Source organism: Erpetoichthys calabaricus, chromosome 4, assembly GCF_900747795.2.
Source record: "Erpetoichthys calabaricus chromosome 4, fErpCal1.3, whole genome shotgun sequence".
In the NCBI taxonomy this organism is placed as follows: domain Eukaryota; kingdom Metazoa; phylum Chordata; class Cladistia; order Polypteriformes; family Polypteridae; genus Erpetoichthys; species Erpetoichthys calabaricus.
Genome location: NC_041397.2, coordinates 171,303,242 through 171,325,689, shown reverse-complemented (window position 1 = coordinate 171,325,689; position 22,448 = coordinate 171,303,242).

Genomic DNA, 22,448 nt, shown 5'->3' with positions numbered 1-22,448 from the left:
CAAGGAAATAATTTTTCATCTTGACATGGCTGTTGAATGTTTTGGGCACATTTTCACACAATATTGTCAAATCAGAATAGAACAGATAGGCCATATGACAATAATATAGAAGAAAATATTAACACACTGTGCACTTTTATTTCTGATTTTAATTGTATGACATTTAAGCTATGTACTTATTACTTTTTATATTCAATAGCTTATACAAGTCATCAATTTCTTAGTATATTTTATTATCTCTTCTTTATCTCTTACTGCTTTTGAACCCAGCTTTATCTTAATCATGGCACACTAGAAGCAAATGTGCAAAAAGGCTCAAAGGTTTCCTTGTAAATTATTAGAATGATCATATCCTTGGTACATAGCAACTATTAAAAAAATTCTTCAAAAATGTAACTTATGCTTTATCGTGGAAAGATTCTGGGTTTGTTGTTTATGTCTCAGATTCTTTCTTATGCAGAACCACACATATGACTTCACCTAAACTCTTTTCTTTTCATTGCACTTGTCTGGGAAGTATACACCCCAGCAGCGCAGTCTGACTTCACCCAGAATTGAATGACTCCACTTCTCTATCTTGGAGGTGTCTCCCATAATCTCTTGACCCCAGGCTGCAAGATGGAGCAACACGGCAAGCAAAGGAGAGATTTAACATTCCTAATATGCCTTAAACAAAAGAAAATGGTTATGACAATCACATCCTAGGATATGGATGGCTAGAATCTGTTATTGAGAGGGCTAGTCGACAAACCCAGTATGTGATGGTGTTCATGTTGCTCTCGGTTCTTGTATTTCTGCTGTGTGTGGCTCCCTGGCATGGCCCTTCTGATCTTTGTCCTTCCATTCCTTCCACTTGTAGCGGCTGACTTTTTAAAGTTAGTTAGGACACAAGGTGACCACCTCTAGCCTTATTCTCGGTTTAATGTCTTTTTGACAGACCATATCAGTACATGTTCATGTGGTGTGCATGCACAAAGATATCCAGTCAGTCAATATTCATGTTGCCAGCATGCATGCCAGTGGTGTAAGACCCTTTAAGCATGTGTATCATCCTGCTTCAAAACCTTAAAGTCCAAAATTGACCTTTGTTTGTCTGGAATAAGAAGCACAAAGCTCTTAAGTACCTCCTCTTTTATGTGCTTTGGACCAGAGGTTCTCAACAGGATGGGCTCAGTAAACTTTAAGAGGGGGATGCAAGATGAATAAAAGTTCGGTAATTATAAAATAGCTGTAAAATACTGAAATCAGTAACTGACAGCAGGGGTGTGAAACTTATGCGTTTAAAGAGAACCACCTATAAAATACTGTATTGTAGTATCTCGGTCGGTGTGGGGCACTTGGATCTGGTGAGGAGGTGGACAACAACATGTGGATGTTGCATGTCCTGTAAATCAGGACACTAAGAGGTTAAAAAAAAAAAAAAAAAAAAGAGGTGGCACCATGATCAGGTAAAATATAAAGGAAAAGGCTGGGCCGGAGTGTGCATTGGGAAGCCTTGATTTTGGAAATGGCATGCACATCTGCAGAGAAAAGTGTGGTGGAATTGTATAGTTGTTTGGAACTGCTTCCTTGTTCTACTACATTTTCTTCCCAAACCAAGTACTGGGTTTCTACAGTATTGTGCATATAGCATGATAGTTTTTTCAAAGATCCCCTTTATCGATCTTTTCCTATAAAGTGTAGCTATAGTGCTGATCTATAGTAGGGTGGGTACATGCTCCTCATAATGACCCAACAAGAAGAAGTGAAAAGAAAGTGAGATGCCACACTGTCATAAAGACCCATGGGTCCTGAAATCAATCTTATTGTTGCCAGTGGACTGGCCAGTCTAGTCCTCTTTATGATTAGTCTTGAGATAACTCGTCCACTATTTTTATGGCTTTTGCATCGCAGTTTGCATGTCGATTCTCCCATGATGTGCTGGGGCTGTGCTGGCTGTGATGTCATCGGTGTGCCGGTATAAAGATTTCTCAAAAACAGCTACTTTTATCTGAGATTGGATCAAATCTAGCGACTTACTTTCCTTGATTTTCTGTTTACTGGTTATTGAAACAAAGCTCTGCCTTTGGATTTTTGGTTTACAATTTGTTTATCACCTCTCCTTTCTTTTTGACTCTGTTCTGTCTTCTGAACCTGATTCCATGGTTTTTCTGGTCTGACTGCCTTTTCATCAGAACACATCATTCACATTGAAGAGGAGCACTGCTTTACGTTCGAAATGGCCTGCCACACTCTTTACTATGTCCAATTGCAGTGCAGAGGTGTAGCTAGGGTTTTCAGCGCCCGGGGACAACTGAAGATTTTGCACCCCCTCCTGTTTGCCAAAATGCAATGGGGAAGGGAAAGAAAGTTTTAAAATGGCGCCCCCTGGATGCTGCGCCCGGGGACAGATGTCCCCCCTTGCCCCCCCTAACTACGCCACTGTTGCAGTGCTAATCTATGTCAGGATCGCAAATTAGTTTGTTGCACACCATTAAATTATTCTGCTTGATGAAAACAGCCTTTTTAGCATTGCATGCACACACAACCTAGTGCATATGTATGCCTCATACAAAGTGGCTGTTTTAAGTGATACTGGGCAGAAATACATCTATCTATCTATCTATCTATCTATCTATCTATCTATCTATCTATCTATCTATCTATCTATCTATCTATCTATCTATCTATCTATCTATCTATCTATCTTTATGTGACACAATTCATCTGCTTAAGATATCAGTATCCTAATTTATTGTATATTCCATAGTATTAGAGTAAGATTTTACTGTTCAGTTAATACAATTACCATGGGGTATTTCACACTGTATGGAAGCCTAATTGACAAGGATCTGGCGAAAGCCCTGCAACAGTCTGGTCCCACCATCCAAAGTTGGTTTCTATCTTGTGCCCAATGCTGCCAGGCTAAGCACTATCTTACCAGTTTATGGAACAGAATAGGCAGGTTAAAATATGGGTGGATGTTCCCCGGTGGTACAAAGCCTATAAACAGTATTCATACACACACCCCATGTATTTTTGAAATTACTTTACATTACTTACCAGAGATCTGCCTTCACTTTGACATTACAGAGTCTGTTTCTGTTGATCAGTGTCAATACATAACAATGAGATCCACAGTGATTCAATGTTGCACAACAATAAAATGTGAAAATTTCCAAGAGGGGTGGATACTTTTTATAGGCACTTTATCTGTACACTTCATAACTTTGTGTGACATTTTGTATTTTTATTGGGATGATGTCATAGATTACTTGTATCTCTGAGTGCCAACTTGAGCTTTGGCAGGGCCATATATCTTGTCACTTATGCCTTGGAAAAAATCTGTGGCTCTCATTTCTTGCTAGAGAAATGTTTGTATTTAATTCTGCTGAAATGCCGTCTATTAAGTCCCCTCCAAGATCAACTGCTTTGTTTATCTAAATTCTGACTTGGATCAGATTTTAATATCATTCATATCCGTTCAGTTCTCCTCCTAATTGCTTTTTGATGTCAATGGTTTTCTTTACACAAGGTCATTTATGCCTTTGTGGGCTTTTTAATGAGTTTGCTCCAGGCTGTCCAAGGCCATTTAAAATACTGTTTTGAAAATGAATTTTCTTGTCTAAATAATTTTGTTTGTTTTAGCAGCAGTTCTCTTATTTCACATTTGACTTGTGTGAATAAATACGAGATGCCTGCATTTCATTGTAGTGCGCCCCTCAAAGTAACGCTCTTTGCTTTTCTTTGCTGCTATGGTGACCCATTCATGTTTCCAGCCCACAAGTACTTATGGAACGTAATCACAGGAGGGGTATCTTGATGTGTTCTTAGTTAGCAGTTTTCATTGATCTCCTTCCCAGATAATGTCACAGGGAGTCCTGATGCAGAATAAAGTTCTTGGGAGAAATGAAAGTCGGATCTTCTAAAGTGCCCTGCCTTCAATCATCACTGGGTTATCAGGCATCCCTTTTTCAAATGAGAATAAGTCACATTTTTATTGATTGGAGCCAGACATGAATTGCTTGTGATTCACATAGCATACTCAGGCCTCAGTGTGGAGTAAATAGTGAAGGAGGTCAGTTCTTGCCAGCTGACGGTCCTCCCATTGATCTCTTGCATTTGGGCAGGGAAGCTGAATCTGACCTCACGCTGCTGCTGGGATTTTCTCCTTTAGATGCCTCCTACATTATTGTAATAGAAATTGGTGGAAGGACTGTCTGTTGAGCTGCACACAGAGATGTCACAGAGGGACCCCACTCCACCTATAATAATCCTAATCTCTACCCATTTATCTATTAGTCATGCTGCCTTATCTTTCTCTGACACTGACCACAGACAGACTAAACCAGAATTATTATTTTTAGGCCAATAGAGCATTGAAGAGTAGGGTTTGACACCCTTCCCATAACTCCCTCTGGCCCCTTGACCAATTCCATCCAGGTTGTACTTTTACCCATGGCAACAGTCTCACAAGATGTACCTTTTGCTTTTACACCTTCGGTCCATGCTAACTTCAAACACTTTTCTTTACCATTTCTAGCCAGTCATGCAGCAAGCCGAGCAGCTCAGTACATCTCATAACAGAGTAATTCCTAGGCAAAGTGTGTTTAACCCTAAACCTTCCAAATTGTTTTTGTAGAACATGCTTTTATCACTATTGTACCAAGTATCTAATTACTACATGCATAAGATATTGGATAATGTGCAGGTAATCATTTATAGTCCATTATGGTCATTCCCCATTTCAGATACCAACAATTATGTCTGGCAAAAACAAATTCACCGCAATCATCCATCTGCTTATTCCAGGTCAAGGTTGATCACATATATTTTAACGACTTCTTAAATAGGATAGCATTACTCAAATCATTTGAAAGCAAGATACTCTCTCTAGAATGATTTCAGCTCTGTAGGAAATTTTTAAATGAAACCATTTAAATTCCTGCATGGATGAGAGATCATTATTAGCACTGGACAGATGACTTGAAAATAGCCAGACATCACCGAATGGTAGCAAGTTTTCTGTTTCTAGTTATCTTTTGATTAATCAGGTCAGATCGTTTCTGGCAGATCTGTGTTAGTCTGTCACCGTTCAGCTGGAACGCTGAAAGCAATAGGAATTTGAGAGCTCTCTGGAACGACTGAGACTGAAGTTTTTTCCCTTAAATATGTTTCCAGTGCTGACTTTAAGTAAACTTTTCCAGATCAGGTTATGATGCTTGACAGAAGGATGTATTTTATACCCTGAGAAAATTATTCTGTACTTTAGCATGATTATGGGGAGAAAATGGAAGACTATGTGTGCGTCCACCTTTGGCTCAAGCTAAACAGGTAAAATGAATTATAGAGAATATTATGAATCTAAGAGCAATGAAGAAAAGGGCAAACTACACAGAAAATAGAATGAACTTGAGGTTTCCTCAAACTCTTAATTTAATTTGAATTGATGCTTTATTGAGCATTACCACTGGCCAGATTCAACGAGCTGACCACGTTTCAGTGCAATGTATTAGTTCACTCACAACCCAGTACTCCACATACAATATTGTGCTACAAAAATGTGCGATTGGGAGACAACATTTGATAGCCAGGGGTTGATGTTGTCATTTAATGCCTCTCTCCTACCTTCTTCTACAGAAAGAATGATTGACAGACTGGCCTCCAATGACATCACTTCTGGTTTCTGGTCTACTGAACCCACCTATTCCACTGAGTCTCCTTAAAAGCTTCCATCTTGGAACCGTCTAACGAAGATCATTTTAAGAAGACTTGTTTTTGCCCATTGACTTTCTTTTTGATTTCAGGCATCATAATATATGGGGTTCTCTTCTGTAACCCACACCTTCATGATCTTTTTTTGTTTGGTCTTTTACAATTGCTAAAATAAAACACAACCAAAATTCAAACATACACACAGCTCATTCTGTGAAAATGTGTTTGCCCCTTCAGGATTTCCTCTATTATTACAAATTTTTGACACTGAGTGTCTTCAGGTCTTCAACAGTTGATAAAAGGCACCTGAATGAACAAAACAATAGTTTTTTACTTAAAGCATGTGTAAAAACATAAAATGATGTAATTGAACAAAATGTATGTGCGTAAGTACAGAAAATAGGACAGAATGATCAAACTTGTTTGTGTTTTGTGTACGTGACAAAAAGCATATATACTTTCTGTAAGTTTTCTTTCAATGATGTGTGTGACAAGAAAATGTACCTTTAGGGTAAAGACTTTACCAATTGGAATAATACAAAATGAGTCAGGACGCTATTTTTATTGCTTACGTGGTCTATGATCAGGAGACTAGAAAAGCTATAAAAGAGCAAGGACATCTGCGCTCGAGGCAGATGAAGTGCGGTGTCCTAGGACTGTATTTCTCTGTCATTTTACCCTTGCCTGGTATGTATCAATAAAATGTTTTTACTAATTTTAATTTTCTTCTCTGTCTTCAGTCACAAAAAGTGTCCACAGTTTTTTGGCGCCCGGACGTGGGGCAAGAGACGGCCAGTCGACTCCTCCGGCGAGACCATTTCAGTGATCCGTCTTACCAGCGGACTGCCATCAACTTGAGTACTCCGGCAGCAGAGCATGCAGCTCCGGCAAAAGTTAGGACTGCCCTGTCCTGAAAGAGTTCTTGCGTGAGGAGCCCCTGGTCTCCTCTTTGCTACATCCACGGTGACTGAACGGATTTCCAGACAGAGTTTGCACACTTCCAGGCTGGGGTAAGCACCGGGGAATTTCCAAACATTTTTTTATTTTCTAAATTACGGGAGGGCGAGTTTCCTGTTGACCGTCTAGTCATATTCACATCTCAACGGGTTGCTTAAGGTGATGGAGACTTGACCCAAGCAGTTTGATGCATACGAAAGGTCTGACGAAAGGATACTGGCCTCACCCATATCCTAGACTCAGTTGGATGTATTGATGTAGTATTCTGCTGAACCGAATTGGACACGAAGTCACCTGAGCTGGAATCCGGGGATGTGAGTGGACAGGCTAACGGGACGAGTAACGGGGTGGTATATATATATATATGGAAACATAAACAGAAAAAGAGCACAGATTGCAGGTTTGCTGTTAGGACGGAATAAATAAATCTACATACTAATAGGAATACCGTGTTCTCCTGGGAACTGGGACAGGGACCGATAGTTGGGTGTCTCCCCTTGGGACTAAAGAAGGGAACAGTAAGGGAACAGTGAGTGGCACACTTAATACCTCGCTAATTCATACGTACAAGGGATTAGACGAATCAGTATATAGTTGGAAAATTAAATACAGGACTCAGGAAGAGCAAGGGGACATAATGGGAACTTATAACTGTAAGCCTGTTAATCGCCGTACAGGGAGATCAAAAACATTAATGCTGGAAGAATTATTTTCAGAGGATCAACAGACGCCCCGTAAAAATGGGTCTCCTAGGAAATTTGTAGAAAAGAAGACAGGTTTAGATTTCAAGAAGGCATGTAGGAAATGGAATAGACAGAGTGGTTGGCGTTGGCCGATAGAGGGGACAGGAGATGCAAGTGAAATACAGGAAACTAGGAAGATCCTGTGTAGGAATAAGCAGGGTTGTTATAATAGTGGACCGTATCAGAAACTGGACATTTTCGTCGGGAGTGCCCTCACAGACAGCAACAGCCCCCGCCTCCCCCTATTCCACCTGTTTTTTCTGACACCCCTGACCAACAATACTGGCCATAGGAAAACGCAGGGACCTCCAGCCACTCTTTTCAACTACCTTTGCTCACCCATAATTCAGAGACTGATCCTTTACTGACATTGTTCGTTGATGACACTGAGACTATTTTCTTAATCGACACTGGTGCCACTCGATCTACCCTCTCGCTGGCAAAGGTCCCTGCCTCGAACGAGACTGTTACTGTGCTTACTGCTTCTGGACATCCTCACCTTCTCCAAGTATCAAAACCTCTTCAAGTCCAGTCACGTCCTGGCGGACATACCTTACTGCATCGTTTTCTTAAATCAGCTCTGTCCAGTTAACCTTTTAGGAAGAGATCTCATGACAAAACTTTCTCTTTCTATTTCTATGACTGACAAAGGTTTTTTCTGTTCTACCCCCCAAGTTGTTGTGTCCAAATTGCCCCTTACCCCAAACCCTCTTTTGCAGCTTGGACTTTAAATATTTCCCCACACACCATTCTCCTCAAAGCCCTACACTCTTTTTCCCCCTGTCTCTTTCCCAATTTACAGGCCCCTGACATTTTACACTGTACTGCCCAATACTTCCCTATAGAAGTAGACACCCCCTGGCTAGAATCTTTCCTTACTTCTGGTACTCGCCCCGAAACCCTTCACATCTCCTGTGTTTTTATTTCATCCACAAAGGCAGCTGCTTCTGTTCATCTTACATGCTCACAACATATATTTTATCTTGGCGGCTCAGTGCCTCATATTTCCTTAGCTAAATCACGCACTGTTAAATGGGGGGAAATAGGACCATGGGTAGAACAATGCCTTAAAAGAACAGACTGGTTACAAGTTGCTCCAGGTATTTTTGATACTCCTGACCGTTTAATAACTAAAGTGGTGCTTCAAACTGATTTTTTAGTACATCGCGCTTTGTGCCGTCCTTCCTCTTTTGCTTGTTCATTGCAAACCACTTTCCCTTCTTGGCTCTCTATGCTCCCTGAATCACTATGGTCCCAGGGAAAGAATGATTATGGAAGGATAGCCCATTGTGAGCCTCTGGTGATACACCCGAAATCCTCCTTCCGCCCGCACCGTGCCCAATATCCTCTGTCTCCCGAAGCAGAGGCTGGCATCTCCGCCGTACATTCCGATCTCGTCAAACGCGGTGCCATTATTCCAATTGAATACTCTCCAGTCAATTCCCCCATTCTACCTGTAAAAAAGGCTGATGGTTCATGGCGTTTCGTACAAGACTTGCGACAAGTAAATTCTGCCATCTTCCCTAGGGCCCCTATCGTCCCTAATCCTTCCACTATCCTCTCTACTATCCCTCCTTCCGCTCGGTACTTCTCCATTATTGACCTAGCTAATGCTTTCTTTTCTATCCCTGTACACCCTGATTCTCAATTTTGGTTTGCTTTTACTTTCCAAAACCGCCGTTGGACATGGACCGTCATGCCTCAGGGATACACTGAAGCCCCTTGTGTATATGGACAAGCTCTTGCCCAAAATTTAGAAGGCTTTTGGCCGGACAGAGGTAGTACATTGATACAGTATGTAGATGACATAATGCTATGTAGCGCTACGGAAGAAGATTGTGCAAAAGATACCCAGAAATTGTTGCTGTTTTTGGTGGACAATGGCCATAAAGTTTCTAAAGTTAAGCTGCAGCTAATCAAAACAACTGTAAAATATCTAGGTCATGACATTACGTATGGAACAAGAGCTCTCTCTAGCGATCGTATTACAGCCATCCAAAATCTTCCTAGACCGGTCACAAAACAACAGGTTATGTCTGTTTTAGGTATTCTGGGCTACTGCAGACAGTGGGTTCTAAATTTTACTGAAAGAGCACAGCCGTTGCAACAATTGGCTAATACTCCTGGCACCCCCCCTTTCTGGCCAGGTCCAATGGAATGAACAGGCTGAGAAGGCTCTCTGTGACTTAAAAACTGCTCTTCTATCTGCGCCCGCGCTAGGTTTGCCTGATCATTCTCGTCCATTCACTTTGTTCGTGGACGAAAAGCAGGGATTTATGAATGCAGTACTGACGTAACAACACGGAGATAAACAGAAAAACTGGATCCAGTTGCCGCAGCACTTCCTCCGTGTCTTCGTGCTGTGGCTGCAACAACAGAAGCTGTATTAGCAAGCACGGATGTAGTTCTCATGAGCCCCCTAACAGTTAAAGTGCCTCACGCTGTACATTCTATCCTAGTACAAGCCAAAACTTCACATCTCACTACTGCTAGGGCAATACACTATCAGAATGTACTCTGTACTTTGTCAAATGTTACAATTGAAAGATGCTCCACTTTAAATCCAGCCACTCTTCTCCCAATTAACAACGAAGGAGAGCCACATAATTGCCATAATGAAATAGCAAAGGTTGTAAAACCTAGAGTAGATCTACAGGAAACACCTTTAGAAACTGGAGAAATGATTTTTGTGGATGGATGTTCCTTGCGATTGAAAAATGGAGCACCCTCAACCAGTTACGCAGTGGTCCAAGGGGACCCGCCTGCTGGAAGCAAATCGAATTTCATCAAGCTTGAGTGCACAAGCAGCTGAACTCGTAGCACTCACTCGAGCGTGTCAGCTGTCCCGAAGGGAAGATCGTAACAATTTATACAGATTCCAGGTATGCTTTTGGAGTCTGCCATGATCATGGAGCACTATGGAAACTAAGGGGATTTAAGACCAGTACTGGCAAACCCATCCAACATCAGAAATTGATCAAATCCCTTTTAGAAGCTATAACCAAACCATCGAAGCTAGCGATTGTTAAATGTCAAGCTCACACAGGAAAACAGGATCCTGTTAGCAAAGGAAATGAATTAGCTGACCACTTTGCTAAAGAGGCTGCATATAATAACACACCAATTTCTTTATTCCAACAGAGAAATGACCAGGACCCTGATAATCAAATTATTTCTTTACAGAGTGCAGCCACGGATATCGAAAGGAGAAAATGGTCCAAAGAAAGGTCCCTCTCTGATGGAGTCTGGACTCATAAACACACTAACAAACCTTTTCTCCCAAAAGCCTCTTTCCCAGGAATGGCAAAAATCGCCCATGGCCTCGATCACGCAGGTAGAGATGCCATGGTTCGAGATGTTGAAAAACATTGGGAAGCTGTAGGTTTCTCTACATATGCAGAGCAATTTTGCAGACGCTGTGCAATATGTCAAAAGTTTAATGTGGGAAAAGGTACCCAGGTAAGTCCCGCCGTTACCCCTAATCCAATGGGTCCGTTTGAACACCTCCAAATGGATTTCATTGAACTAACCCTGTCTAAAGGGTACCGATATTGCTTTGTGATTGTCGATGTGTTCTCCCGATGGGTAGAGGCTTTCCCTTCAAAACACAACGATGCCAAAACAGTAGCTAAAGCACTAATTAAAGAGATTATTCCAAGATGGGGTATCCCTCAAAAGTTACAAACAGATAATGGCACTCATTTTGTGAACTCCATTATAAATGAATTAACCACCTGGCTCTAAATTAATGTGCACCATTATTGTAAATACCATCCCCAAAGCGGAGGCATCGTAGAACGATGCAATGGCACTTTAAAAGCTAAACTCGCAAAAATTTGTGAACAAACTAATTTAACATGGCCGGATGCACTACCCTTAGCTTTAATGGGACTAAGGGGACGGACACACCGACAACTGGGACTATCACTGTTTGAGATTCTGACCGGACATCCCATGCCCATTGGCATGGTTGTAGGAAATGTGAATTTGCATACTGTGGACAATGATCTTCTCTCTAGTCTTGCAGGTCTCCGAACCTCGTTGAAGGAAGTCCACCAGCAGGTTAATCAAGCCTGGAGGACCAGCCCACCTTCTAAGGATTTACCAATTCCCTTGGGCACCTGGATCCTGGTTCGAGATACTCGGAGGAAACACTGGCATCAGCCTAGGTGGAGAGGACCATTGCAAATTCTTCTATCCACACCACATGCCGTGAAAGTTGAAGGACTGCCTGCCTGGATCCACGCATTGCATTGCAAGAAATGGCTATCTTAAAAATACTTTTTCTGTTGACTGTTACCCGCACCCTCTCAGGCTACCCAAGGATGGGTGGTGATCTCTATCTTTATAAGCTTCTACGGATTATGAAGACTGGTGCAGTCGGTGGGGTTTAGTCTTTGCAAATACAGGGTCAGATGACTGGATTAATTACCTTTATTATAACCAACAACGTTTCCTTAACTTCACCAAAGACGCTATTGAAGGCATACTTGAACAGCTTCACCGTACTTCTCTGATGACTTGGCAAAATCGTCTAGCCTTGGACATGTTACTTGCGGAAAAGGGAGGCGTCTGTGCTATGTTTGGCGATGCTTGTTGTACATATATTCCTAATAATACCGCGCCAGATGGATCAATAACTCGTGCATTGGCAGGTCTCACTGCTCTCTCTAATGAACTTGCCACTAATTCTGGCATTACAAATCCCTGGGATCAGTGGTTTGCATCCTCCTTCGGATCCTGGGGACAATGGATAAGATCTGTTTTTATTTCTTTGGTTGTGGCATTTTGCCTCCTCCTCCTGGTTGGTTGTTGTATTATCCCTTTGTTTCGCTACATAATATCTAAGTACTTTACCGCCTCTATGGAAAGGGCATATGAAATGCTAGATATCTGTTTGAAGGAATGGAGGTGTGGTGAACGCTGGCGTGACTGCTCGCCGCTGCCTCCCCCCTTTTTTAGAGATTAATTCTTAAATACTTTTTAATTAACTTCTCTTAAGCATTTTTTGAACCCATAATAACTTATAACAACTTTTGTGGATTTTCTGTGAACTTTTCAAGTAAACTTTTAGCCAAATTGAACTTGATTTGAAACCTTATCGGGATTGTCGGGCGCGGTTAACAACTCCTAATGATGGCAGGATCAGTGCAAGGAAACTGGATATGCAGGGCTCTTACCTGTCTTGTACTAGCCCTTTGCCTCCTGTCAACGATGATTCAGCCGGTTTTAAGCCTGTATCAATATTTGGCGGCGGATCTTCTTCGACTTCGTCCAAGGATGACTGGATCTCCTGTGGACGTCCTGTTAACTTTCCCGGACATCTTTTTTCGGCCACGACGGAGATATATCCATAGAGGCTCCCGCCGGAATTTTCAATAGGATACACGAGCTCCAATAACCTCTTACTGGTCCACTTCTCGTCCATCGCTGAGGCCATCTGGCAGAACTTCGGATCCGAGTGTGTTAGCCAGCCTAGCTACGGTGGCTAGCGCTCCTGCTCATCTCAGCGAGGATACCATTAACTTTGCTCATCTCAACATCCGTTCCCTTACAGGTAAGACCCATCTCATTCAGGATCTTCTTACGGATCGTAACATCGACATCCTTTCTCTAAATGAGACGTGGCAGCAACCCCAGGACTTTACTTTGCTCAACGAAGCAACACCTCCCGGGTTTGTTTACATGGCGCAGCCTCGCAACTCTGGTCGTGGAGAAGGTCTTGCGATATTTTACCGCGAGACATTGCGAGTTATGCCGCTGACAGTCTCTTCCTATGGTTCATTTGAGTCTCTTGTCTGTCAACTACCTGGCTCTATTCCCACCATTGTTGCAACTATTTACCGTCCTCCTAAATTCAACAAAGAGTTTCTGAATGACTTTTCTGCTTTTTTAGCTTATTTGTCCTCGTTATCTTCGACCATATTAATAATGGGTGATTTTAACATTCATTTGGATAATAGTAAGTCCTTGGCGACCAGAGATTTTATTTCTTGCCTTGATAACTTTGACTTTCAGCAGTTTATTGAAACCCCGACACATGTCAAAGGACATATCTTGGATTTGATTTGCTGTACTGGACTTACTCCGAATGACTGTACTGCGGAAGAATTTCCCTCTTCAGATCATTTTCTCCTTACATTTAATATGACTCTTACTGTCTACACCATTAAACCTCTTCGTGTAATAACTTTTAGGAATCTTAAAAATATCAACATGAGCAATTTTCAATTAGGTATTGATATACTTGTGGAATCATTACAAACTATTTCTCCACCTGATTTAGTTAACTTTTATAACGAAGGACTTCTTGACATTTTGAATTCGGTAGCCCCACTCAAAACCCGATCAGTTTCATTTACACACACTGCCCCATGGTTTACACCAGCTTTGCGCATTTTAAAATCTAAAGGTCGGCAGTTGGAACGGCTGTACAAGAAGACAGGTCTTAATGTTCATAAAGAAATGTATTTTAGCCATATGCATCACTATAGGGGCAGCATACGGCATGCTAAAGCTGCCTATTTTACTGCCCTAATTTCCTCCAACAAGGGGAACTCTGGAACACTTTTTTCCCTGCTTAGATCGCTAACAAGTCCCCCAGACTCTCTTTCCTTGCACTGCCCTTCTAATGAATTTTGTAACACCTTAATGACATTTTTTAATGATAAAATCCAGGCAATACATTATAATTTAGGCTCTGTTGCTATTGACTCCACCATTGATGATTTTCCTCCTCCTACTCATTCATTTTCCATGTTTGAGCTTCCTTCCACCTCAGAAATCATGGATCTCATCAATAGCTCTAAGCCTTCAACCTGTCACTTGGATCCAATTCCCACTGTTTTGATTAAAACCTGCCTTCCCTCGCTAGCTCCTCTTGTTTCAATTATTCACTCGTCACTTTCCACCGGAATTGTTCACCAGTCTATGAAAACTGCCGTGATTCACCCCCTACTGAAAAAACCTGGGGTTGACCCTACTGACTTTAATAATTTCCGACCAATTTCTAATCTTCCTTTTATTTCAAAGGTTCTTGAAAAAACTGTGGCTTCCCAACTTCATCAGTATTTATCTGCTAACAGTTTATACGAACCATTCCAGTCAGGCTTCCGACGTTTTCACAGCACTGAGACGGCACTAGTTAAGATCACTAATGATCTTTTAGTGGCTGCAGACTCAGGCCTAATCACAATCCTTGTTCTTCTTGACCTCAGTGCTGCATTTGACACTGTCTGTCATTTCACCCTGCTAAAAAGGCTATCTGCACTAGGTATTTCTCACATTCCGTTAACTTGGTTTAAGTCCTATCTTACAGACAGAACTCAATTCATTCAGCTGGATACATGTACCTCCACTCCCACTCCTGTAGTATCTAGGGTTCCTCAGGGTTCTGTCCTTGGCCCCTTGCTGTTTATCATTTATCTGCTTCCTTTGGGTGTCATTTTTCGTAAATGGAAGATAAACTTTCATTGTTACGCAGATGACACCCAGTTATATATTTCCACTTCACCATCTGCATCGCTTCCACCATCCTCACTTACTGATTGCCTTGCTGAGATCAAGTCTTGGTTATCTTCCAACTTCTTGCAGTTGAACTCTAATAAAACTGAGGTGCTTCTTATGGGCACGAAATCTGCAATAGCGAAGGCATCAAAGATCTCAGTAGTAATAGACAATACTTCTGTTACCTGTACAGATCAGATAAAAAGCCTTGGTGTAATTCTGGACAGCACGTTATCTTTCCAGTCTCACATCAGTTCTGTTACTCGAGCAGCTTACTTTCACCTGCGAAACATTAATCGCTTGCATCCATTTTTGTCAAATCACTCTACTGCCATTTTAGTCAACAGTTTGGTCACCTCCCGCCTGGACTATTGCAATTCACTTCTCTTTGGTCTGCCTCAAAAGTTACTACATAAACTTCAACTTGTTCAAAATTCGGCTGCTCGTATAATTACTAAAACACCCTATTCTGATCACATTACACCCGTTATTCAGCAGCTTCATTGGCTGCCAATAAAGTTTAGGGTCAACTACAAAATTTTAGTCCTTACATATAAGGCCATTCATAATCTTGCCCCCACATATCTCTCACAGCTCCTACAAGTCACTAAACCCTCTCGTATGCTCAGATCCTCTTTTTCCATTAACTTAAATAATCCACCAGCACGTCTTGTTACGATGGGATATCGCGCATTTAGCAGATCGGCACCTTCCTTATGGAACTCATTACCTGCTTATCTTAGGAATATGACTACCCTTCACCAATTTCAGGCTAATCTTAAAACTTATCTGTTCAAAATTGCTTATTCATTGTAACTGTTATTGCTGTTTTATCTGATGTTTTATTTGGATTTTAAATTTTCTAGTTATTGAATGTTTATTTTTTAACCTGATTGTACAGTGACCTTGAGTTTTATGAAAGGCGCTTCAAATAAAATGTATTATTATTATTATTATTATTATATATGCTACATGAGGAGCACATGTCTCGTATAGCTTCTTCCATTTTCTCCTCCCCATCCCCTTTCCCCCCCCCCTTCCCCTTCATCAACCATTTCAATTTAATTCTACTGCCCACATCATTTTGTTCAAAAAGGGAGGAGTGTAAAAACATAAAATGATGTAATTGAACAAAATGTATGTGTGTAAGTACAGAAAATAGGACAGAATGATCAAACTTGTTTGTGTTTTGCGTACGTGACAAAAAGCATATATACTTTCTGTAAGTGTTCTTTCAATGATGTGTGTGACAAGAAAATGTACCTTTAGGGTAAAGACTTTGCCAATTGGAATAATACAAAATGAGTCAGGACGCTATTTTTATTGCTTACGTGGTCTACGATCAGGAGACTAGAAAAGCTATAAAAGGGCAAGGATATCTGCGCTCGAGGCAGATGAAGTGCGGTGTCCTAGGACTGTATTTCTCTGTCATTTTACCCTTGCCTGGTATGTATCAATAAAAGGTTTTTACTAATTTTAATTTTCTTCTCTGTCTTCAGTCACAAAAAGTGTCCACACATGTCATCTATCTAAGGAACTAAAGTATCCAACACCAACTGGCACTGAGTAACGAGTAATGGCCTCCTTACTCTTAGTAACTGGTCAGGCCACCTTTAGTTCATTGACTTCAGCCAAACTTTTGCTTGAACTCAATACTGGACTTTTGCATTCCTACTTGTAGAATTTGGATATTATAGAAACACTTTGAGTATGTATTGATTGTTTTAGGGTTAGGGTTCTCTGAACGTGTCTATTTGGTTTAAATCTGACTAAGCCAGTCCAAAGCTTTAAATTTTCTTTCCTTTTTTCCCAGTCATTCTGATATGAACTTAATTTTATGTTTTGAATCTTTGTCTTGCTGCAACACTGCAGCTCAACTCAGAGTGGAGAAGGTAGGGGGTGCACTTGGGGCTTTTAACTAATCTTTTACTGATCATGGATTGATTTGTTTGCAGTTGTTCCCCTCATCACACACTGTCACATTGCACAACTTTTCCAGCAATTTTCAGTTGCAGACTTCATTTACATAATCTTACTGAAGTTGTGGTGCACCATCGTGAACAATAATCGTCTTGTCCAGGGGTTTCCAAAGTGAGTCCTAGGGGCCCACTGTGGGTTTTTGTTCCAGCCAGATTCATAATCAGCGACTGCAACTGATAATACTGATTTCATTTAGTTAGCTGGTCATTTTTTCCCCACTTTTCTTATTCTACATTCAGAAAAGCACAACAAAATGCTTTTTACATTTATTAGTCATTTAAAAATATTTCTGTTTTTGCTATAGATTTAAATGCTTAACTCTCTTTTGTTGATTTCATTATATATTTTCTGTGCAGTTTGATCCCTTCATTGTATCTTAATAATTACATTTAAAAATGAACAGAGCAGACACCCAGCAAACACTGCATCATGATAGACTGCAACTACTTTAGTGTCAGACCCACTAATTAGTAAATAATGGATTAATTAAACAATTAGAACACCCTGAAAAGTAGAATCAAAATGAAGATAAAATATTGTTAAAAAGAAAAAAAATGCATTACTCCCATATAACTGCTTAGTACATTTTAATATATTTTTTTTTACCAATCTCAGTTTTTCAATTTTTATATTGTTCCAAAAACATAGAAAACCTAGAGGTGGGTAGAGTAGCCAAAAATTGTACTCAAGTAAGAGTAGCGTTACTTCAAAATACTGTAATATGACTCAAGTAGAAGTAAAAAGTAGTCATCCAAAAAATTACTCAAGTAAGAGTAAAAAAGTATTTGGTGAAAAGACTACTCAAGTACTGAGTAACTGTTTGAATGTAATAAATGATTTATTTTTTAGAAATGTTGTAATAAGACAGACAAAAATATAAAATAATGTGCAAATTCTTCTATTTCCAAATAATAAAATAAAAAATGAGTAAAAATAAATAACATCTTTACAAAATAAAGATGCACAAATAACACAAAGTTCCAAATCTCAGTTTTTCACAACAAAGCTTTTGAAGCCAATATCTACAGTAGGTAACATGTATGTTTGAACAGTGCAAACTACTTACAGTGACAAGATATACTGTACACTGACAGTATAATACTGCATATTCACTTTGTGGTGTAGTGGATCAGCAGCTTCAAAAAAAAAAAAAAAGGCCACTTTCAAATCCATAAAGCTGTGTCACTCTCCGTAGGTGCAATTGCACAACCGCGGGGAGTTAATGAGGTAGTTGGAGCGAGTCACACCTGCATGTGCGGGTGCAATTGTTCTCAATTGCTTCATTGGCTTTCTGCGGTGTGATTAAGGCCCACAGAGATATATATATATACGGGTCGGCACAAAAAAAGAAGGGGGAATCAAAGAAAAGAGTCTGTAGGGGACCAGCATCATCACACACTTGCCTTCCAAATAGCACAGCTGATAGAAAATAACATTAGAACAAGGCAGCTTGTGCACGTACAAGAAGTCTCACTTTACATTGACTGTCTGTGCATGTTTGGTTAAAGCCTGCTTGTTCTTCACTCAGTGAAGTGCTGGTTAAGCTTCAGCAGAAGTTGGCTCTCAAGGTTCTTGCAGTGAAGCTGTGACCGTTTAGCAGTGAACAGGAGCCCCGCATGACTAAAAGTCTCTCACAGGCTGCAGACGCAGGAAGTTTGTGTGTGGTCATGTGACTGCATGGCTACGTCTGATTGGTGAGACGGAGTCATGAGATTACTGTTGCTACGTTTGATTGGTGAAACACAGTCATGTGATTATTGTTGCTACATCTGATTGGTGAAACAGTCATGCAGTAGATCCACTGGCGACTTCTTTCTGGCAAAAATATAGCGTATAAAATGGAAAAAAGATAACGATTCGAGTGTTGCCCAATGTAGTGGAGTAAGAGCAGTGTTTCTTCTTCACAAATGTACTCAAGTAAAAGTAAAAGTATGGTGCAGTAAAACTACTCTTAGAAGTACAATTTTTTTTAAAAGTTACTCAAGTAAATGTAACTCGTTACTACCCAACTCTGGAAATAACAGTTCACTTAATTAGCCCGGGAGTCCAGTTAAAAAAAGAAGCTAGTTGGAACAAAAACCTGCAGCCACAGTGGGTCCCCAGGGCCGAGTTTGAAAACCCCTGGTCTAGTCAAACCAGTCTGTAACTCGACTAGACAGGTTTGATTTTGTCTTTACCTGTAGGCATGGGATCATGAGCATGTGAAAGCTGATAACAAATGAGGGCTCAGTCAGAACTACAATGTATATAATGCAGCAAAGAGGAATAAGGAACACCAATGTCTCAAGTCTTTCAAACAGAACATATGTCTTGTGCATTCTGTTCTATGTATTATAACAGAATGGAAAAAAGGAAAAATTGCTGATGACATTGTGATCTGTAGTGATAGTAAAGAGCAGGTTGAGGAGACCCTGGAGAGGTGGAGATATGCTCTAGAGAGGAGAGGAATGAAGGTCAGTAGGAACAAGACAGAATACATGTGTGTAAATGAGAGGAAGGTCAGTGGAATGGTGAGGATGCAGGGAGTAGAGTTGGCGAAGGTGGATGAGTTTAAATACTTGGGATCAACAGTACAGAGTAATGGGGATTGTGGAAGAGAGGTGAAAAAGAGAGTGCAGGCAGGATGGAATGGTTGGAGAAGAGTGTCAGGAGTAACTTATGACAGACGGGTATCAGCAAGAGTGAAAGGGAAGGTCTACAGGACGGTAGTGAGACCAGCTATGTTATATGGGTTGGAGACGGTGGCACTGACCAGAAAGCAGGAGACAGAGCTGGAGGTAGCAGAGTTAAAGATGCTAAAATTTGCACTGGGTGTGACGAGGATGAATAGGATTAGAAATGAGTACATTAGAGGGACAGCTCAAGTTGGACAGTTGGGAGACAAAGTCAGAGAGGCAAGATTGCATTGGTTTGGACATGTGCAGAGGAGAGATGCTGAGTATATTGGGAGAAGGTTTATGGATGTGGTGAATGAGGACATGCAGGTGAAGGCTGTAACAGAGGAAGATGCAGAGGACAGAAAGATATGGAAGAAGATGATCCGCTATGGCAACCCCTAACAGAAGCAGCCAAAAGAAGAAGAAGATTGGAGTTGAACTCACTGTACATGGAAAGCATTCACATGGGCACTCTAGCTCAAGCTGTCAGAATGTGTCAAGTTTGTAATACTTTGGAAATGTGAAACTGTGCTGGAAAGTCTTCACAGAGTTTTGTGATTTGTTATGCCCTGCAATTTCTAGTCCTGTAAATTGACATCCTTTTGATGACGAGATCAGCAACTTTCAATCAATAAGTTTGACATCTCTGCTGATTAGGACCTCCACAGGCCTTTGGGTGATGTAGCTCCTTAACTGGGAGCTGATCATACTTTTAACAATGCAGTTCATGGACACCCGGTCATTTCATACAGAGCAGCATGCCCCACTCTCAATATCGGCATGTGGAGACTCGATTATTTCATCGAGCTGGGGGAGGGGGGTTTGTGGAGGGAGGTCCCCCTTGGTCATTTCAGTGTAAGGAGACTCAGTTGTTTCATTGAGGTCCCAGGTGCTAATTTTGGCATACAGAGACTCATTTAATCAGCTGGGATTGGTGAAAAGGCCCCCTGCCATCACAGGCCTCTAGGCACTGTGACAACTCTTGAGGGCGTAGCAGCCACTCAACCCAACACAGACAGATGCAAGAGGCACACTGATAAAAATACAAATGTTTTTTATTTTGTTTCTTCACTTGTGAGCAACGTCTTCTCTGTTCCCACAAGTATAACACAGTCCAAAAGCACAACCCCACACAATACTCTTGTTCTCTATTCTTTCTTTCTTTCTTTCTTTCTTTCTTTCTTTCTTTCTTTCTTTCTTTCTTTCTTTCTTTCTTTCTTTCTTTCTTTCTTTCTTTCTTTCTTTCTTTCTTTCTTTCTTTCTTTCTTTCCGTTCTCCTCCACTCCTCCTCGGCAAGCTTTGTCTCCCTCCTTCCAACTCTGGCTTCCCAAGTAGTATCTGCTGGCCCCTTTTATAATACCCCCGGAAGTGCTCCAGGCACTTGATGATGTATGTGGAAGACGAACCGCCCATAAGGGCTCAGAGCTTTGCTGCAGCACCTTCTGACAGTGCCCATGGATCCCAACAGGGTTGCACCAAACTCCAACTCCCATGGAGCCCTATGGGAGTCCTAGGAACCGCTGTGCATTGTGTTTACTTGGGTTGCCGGGGGGGCTGCCATCTAATGCCCCGGGGGAGGTCCTTCCAGCAAAGCGGCGTCCCGGCCAGACAAGGGCCCCAGCCATCTGCCACAGCACATACCCAGAACACCTTGATGGTAGAGCCACCCCACCTCCAAATAAAAGTCATATGAAATGCCTCTGACTTTAAGGAAGTTTGAATGAGTAAAATCACTATAGCATACCTCTTAAAATTGTAAGGTGAATAATTAAAAAAAATACATTCATGTCATTTTACCTGCCAACAACAGCCCCACATTTTGACAGTGTCACAATTTTCATAATTTCAACTCTGTACCCCACCACAAGAGATTTGAAATAAAGCAATCAAGATGTCATTCAAGTATAAACTTTCAGCTTTAATGTAAGGGGTATAACAAAAATATCATATGAGCTGTTTAGAAAAGACAGACATTTTTATACAAAACCATCCATTTCCAGGGACTCAAAAGTATTGGGATATTTGGCTGACAAGCTATTCCATAGGCATATGTGAGCAGGTCCCTCATTATTTCATTAACTATTAAGCAGGTAGAAGGTCTGGAATTGATTCCAAGTGTGGAATTTGCATTTGAAAGCTGTCACTGTGAGCTCTCAATTTGAGATCCAAAAAGCTGTCCATGCAAGTAAAAACAGTTTATCATTATGCTGAGAATGCATCAGAAATGGCCAAATTAACCATTTGGTAGATTCTTAAAAATAAGGAACACTTTGATAAACTCAGCAACACCAGAAGGTCTGGAAAACCACAGAAGACAACTGTTCTGGATGATTGCAAAATTCTGTCCCTGGTGAAGAAGAGCACTTTCACAACATTTAGCCAAACCAGGAACACTCTCTGGGAGGTAGACCTATCACTAGCAAAGTCTACAATCAAAAGTAGACGTCATGAGAGTAAAGGCAAGGTTTACCACAAGCTGCAAACCACTGGTAAGCCTTGAGCATAGGAAGGGCAGATGAGACTTTGCCAAAAAATATTTTTAAAAGCCTGTCCAATTCTGGAACAATTTTCTTTGGACAAAGGAAACTAATATTAATATATACCAGAATGCTGGAAGAGAAGTGTATAGAGAAGAGAAGAAGCAGCTCATGATCCGATGAATACCACATCATCTGTGAAACATGGTGGAGGCAGTTTTATTACATGATCTTGCAAGGCTGCCGGTGGAAGTCGATCACTGGTGTTTATTGATGATATGACTGCTGGCAGAAGTTGCAGAATGATATCTGAAGTGTACAGGGTTATACTCTCTGCTCAGACTCAGCCAAATGCTGCAAAACAGTTGGGACAACCCTTCACAGTATAGATGAACAATGAGCCAAAACACGATGTGAATGCAAATCAAGTGCTT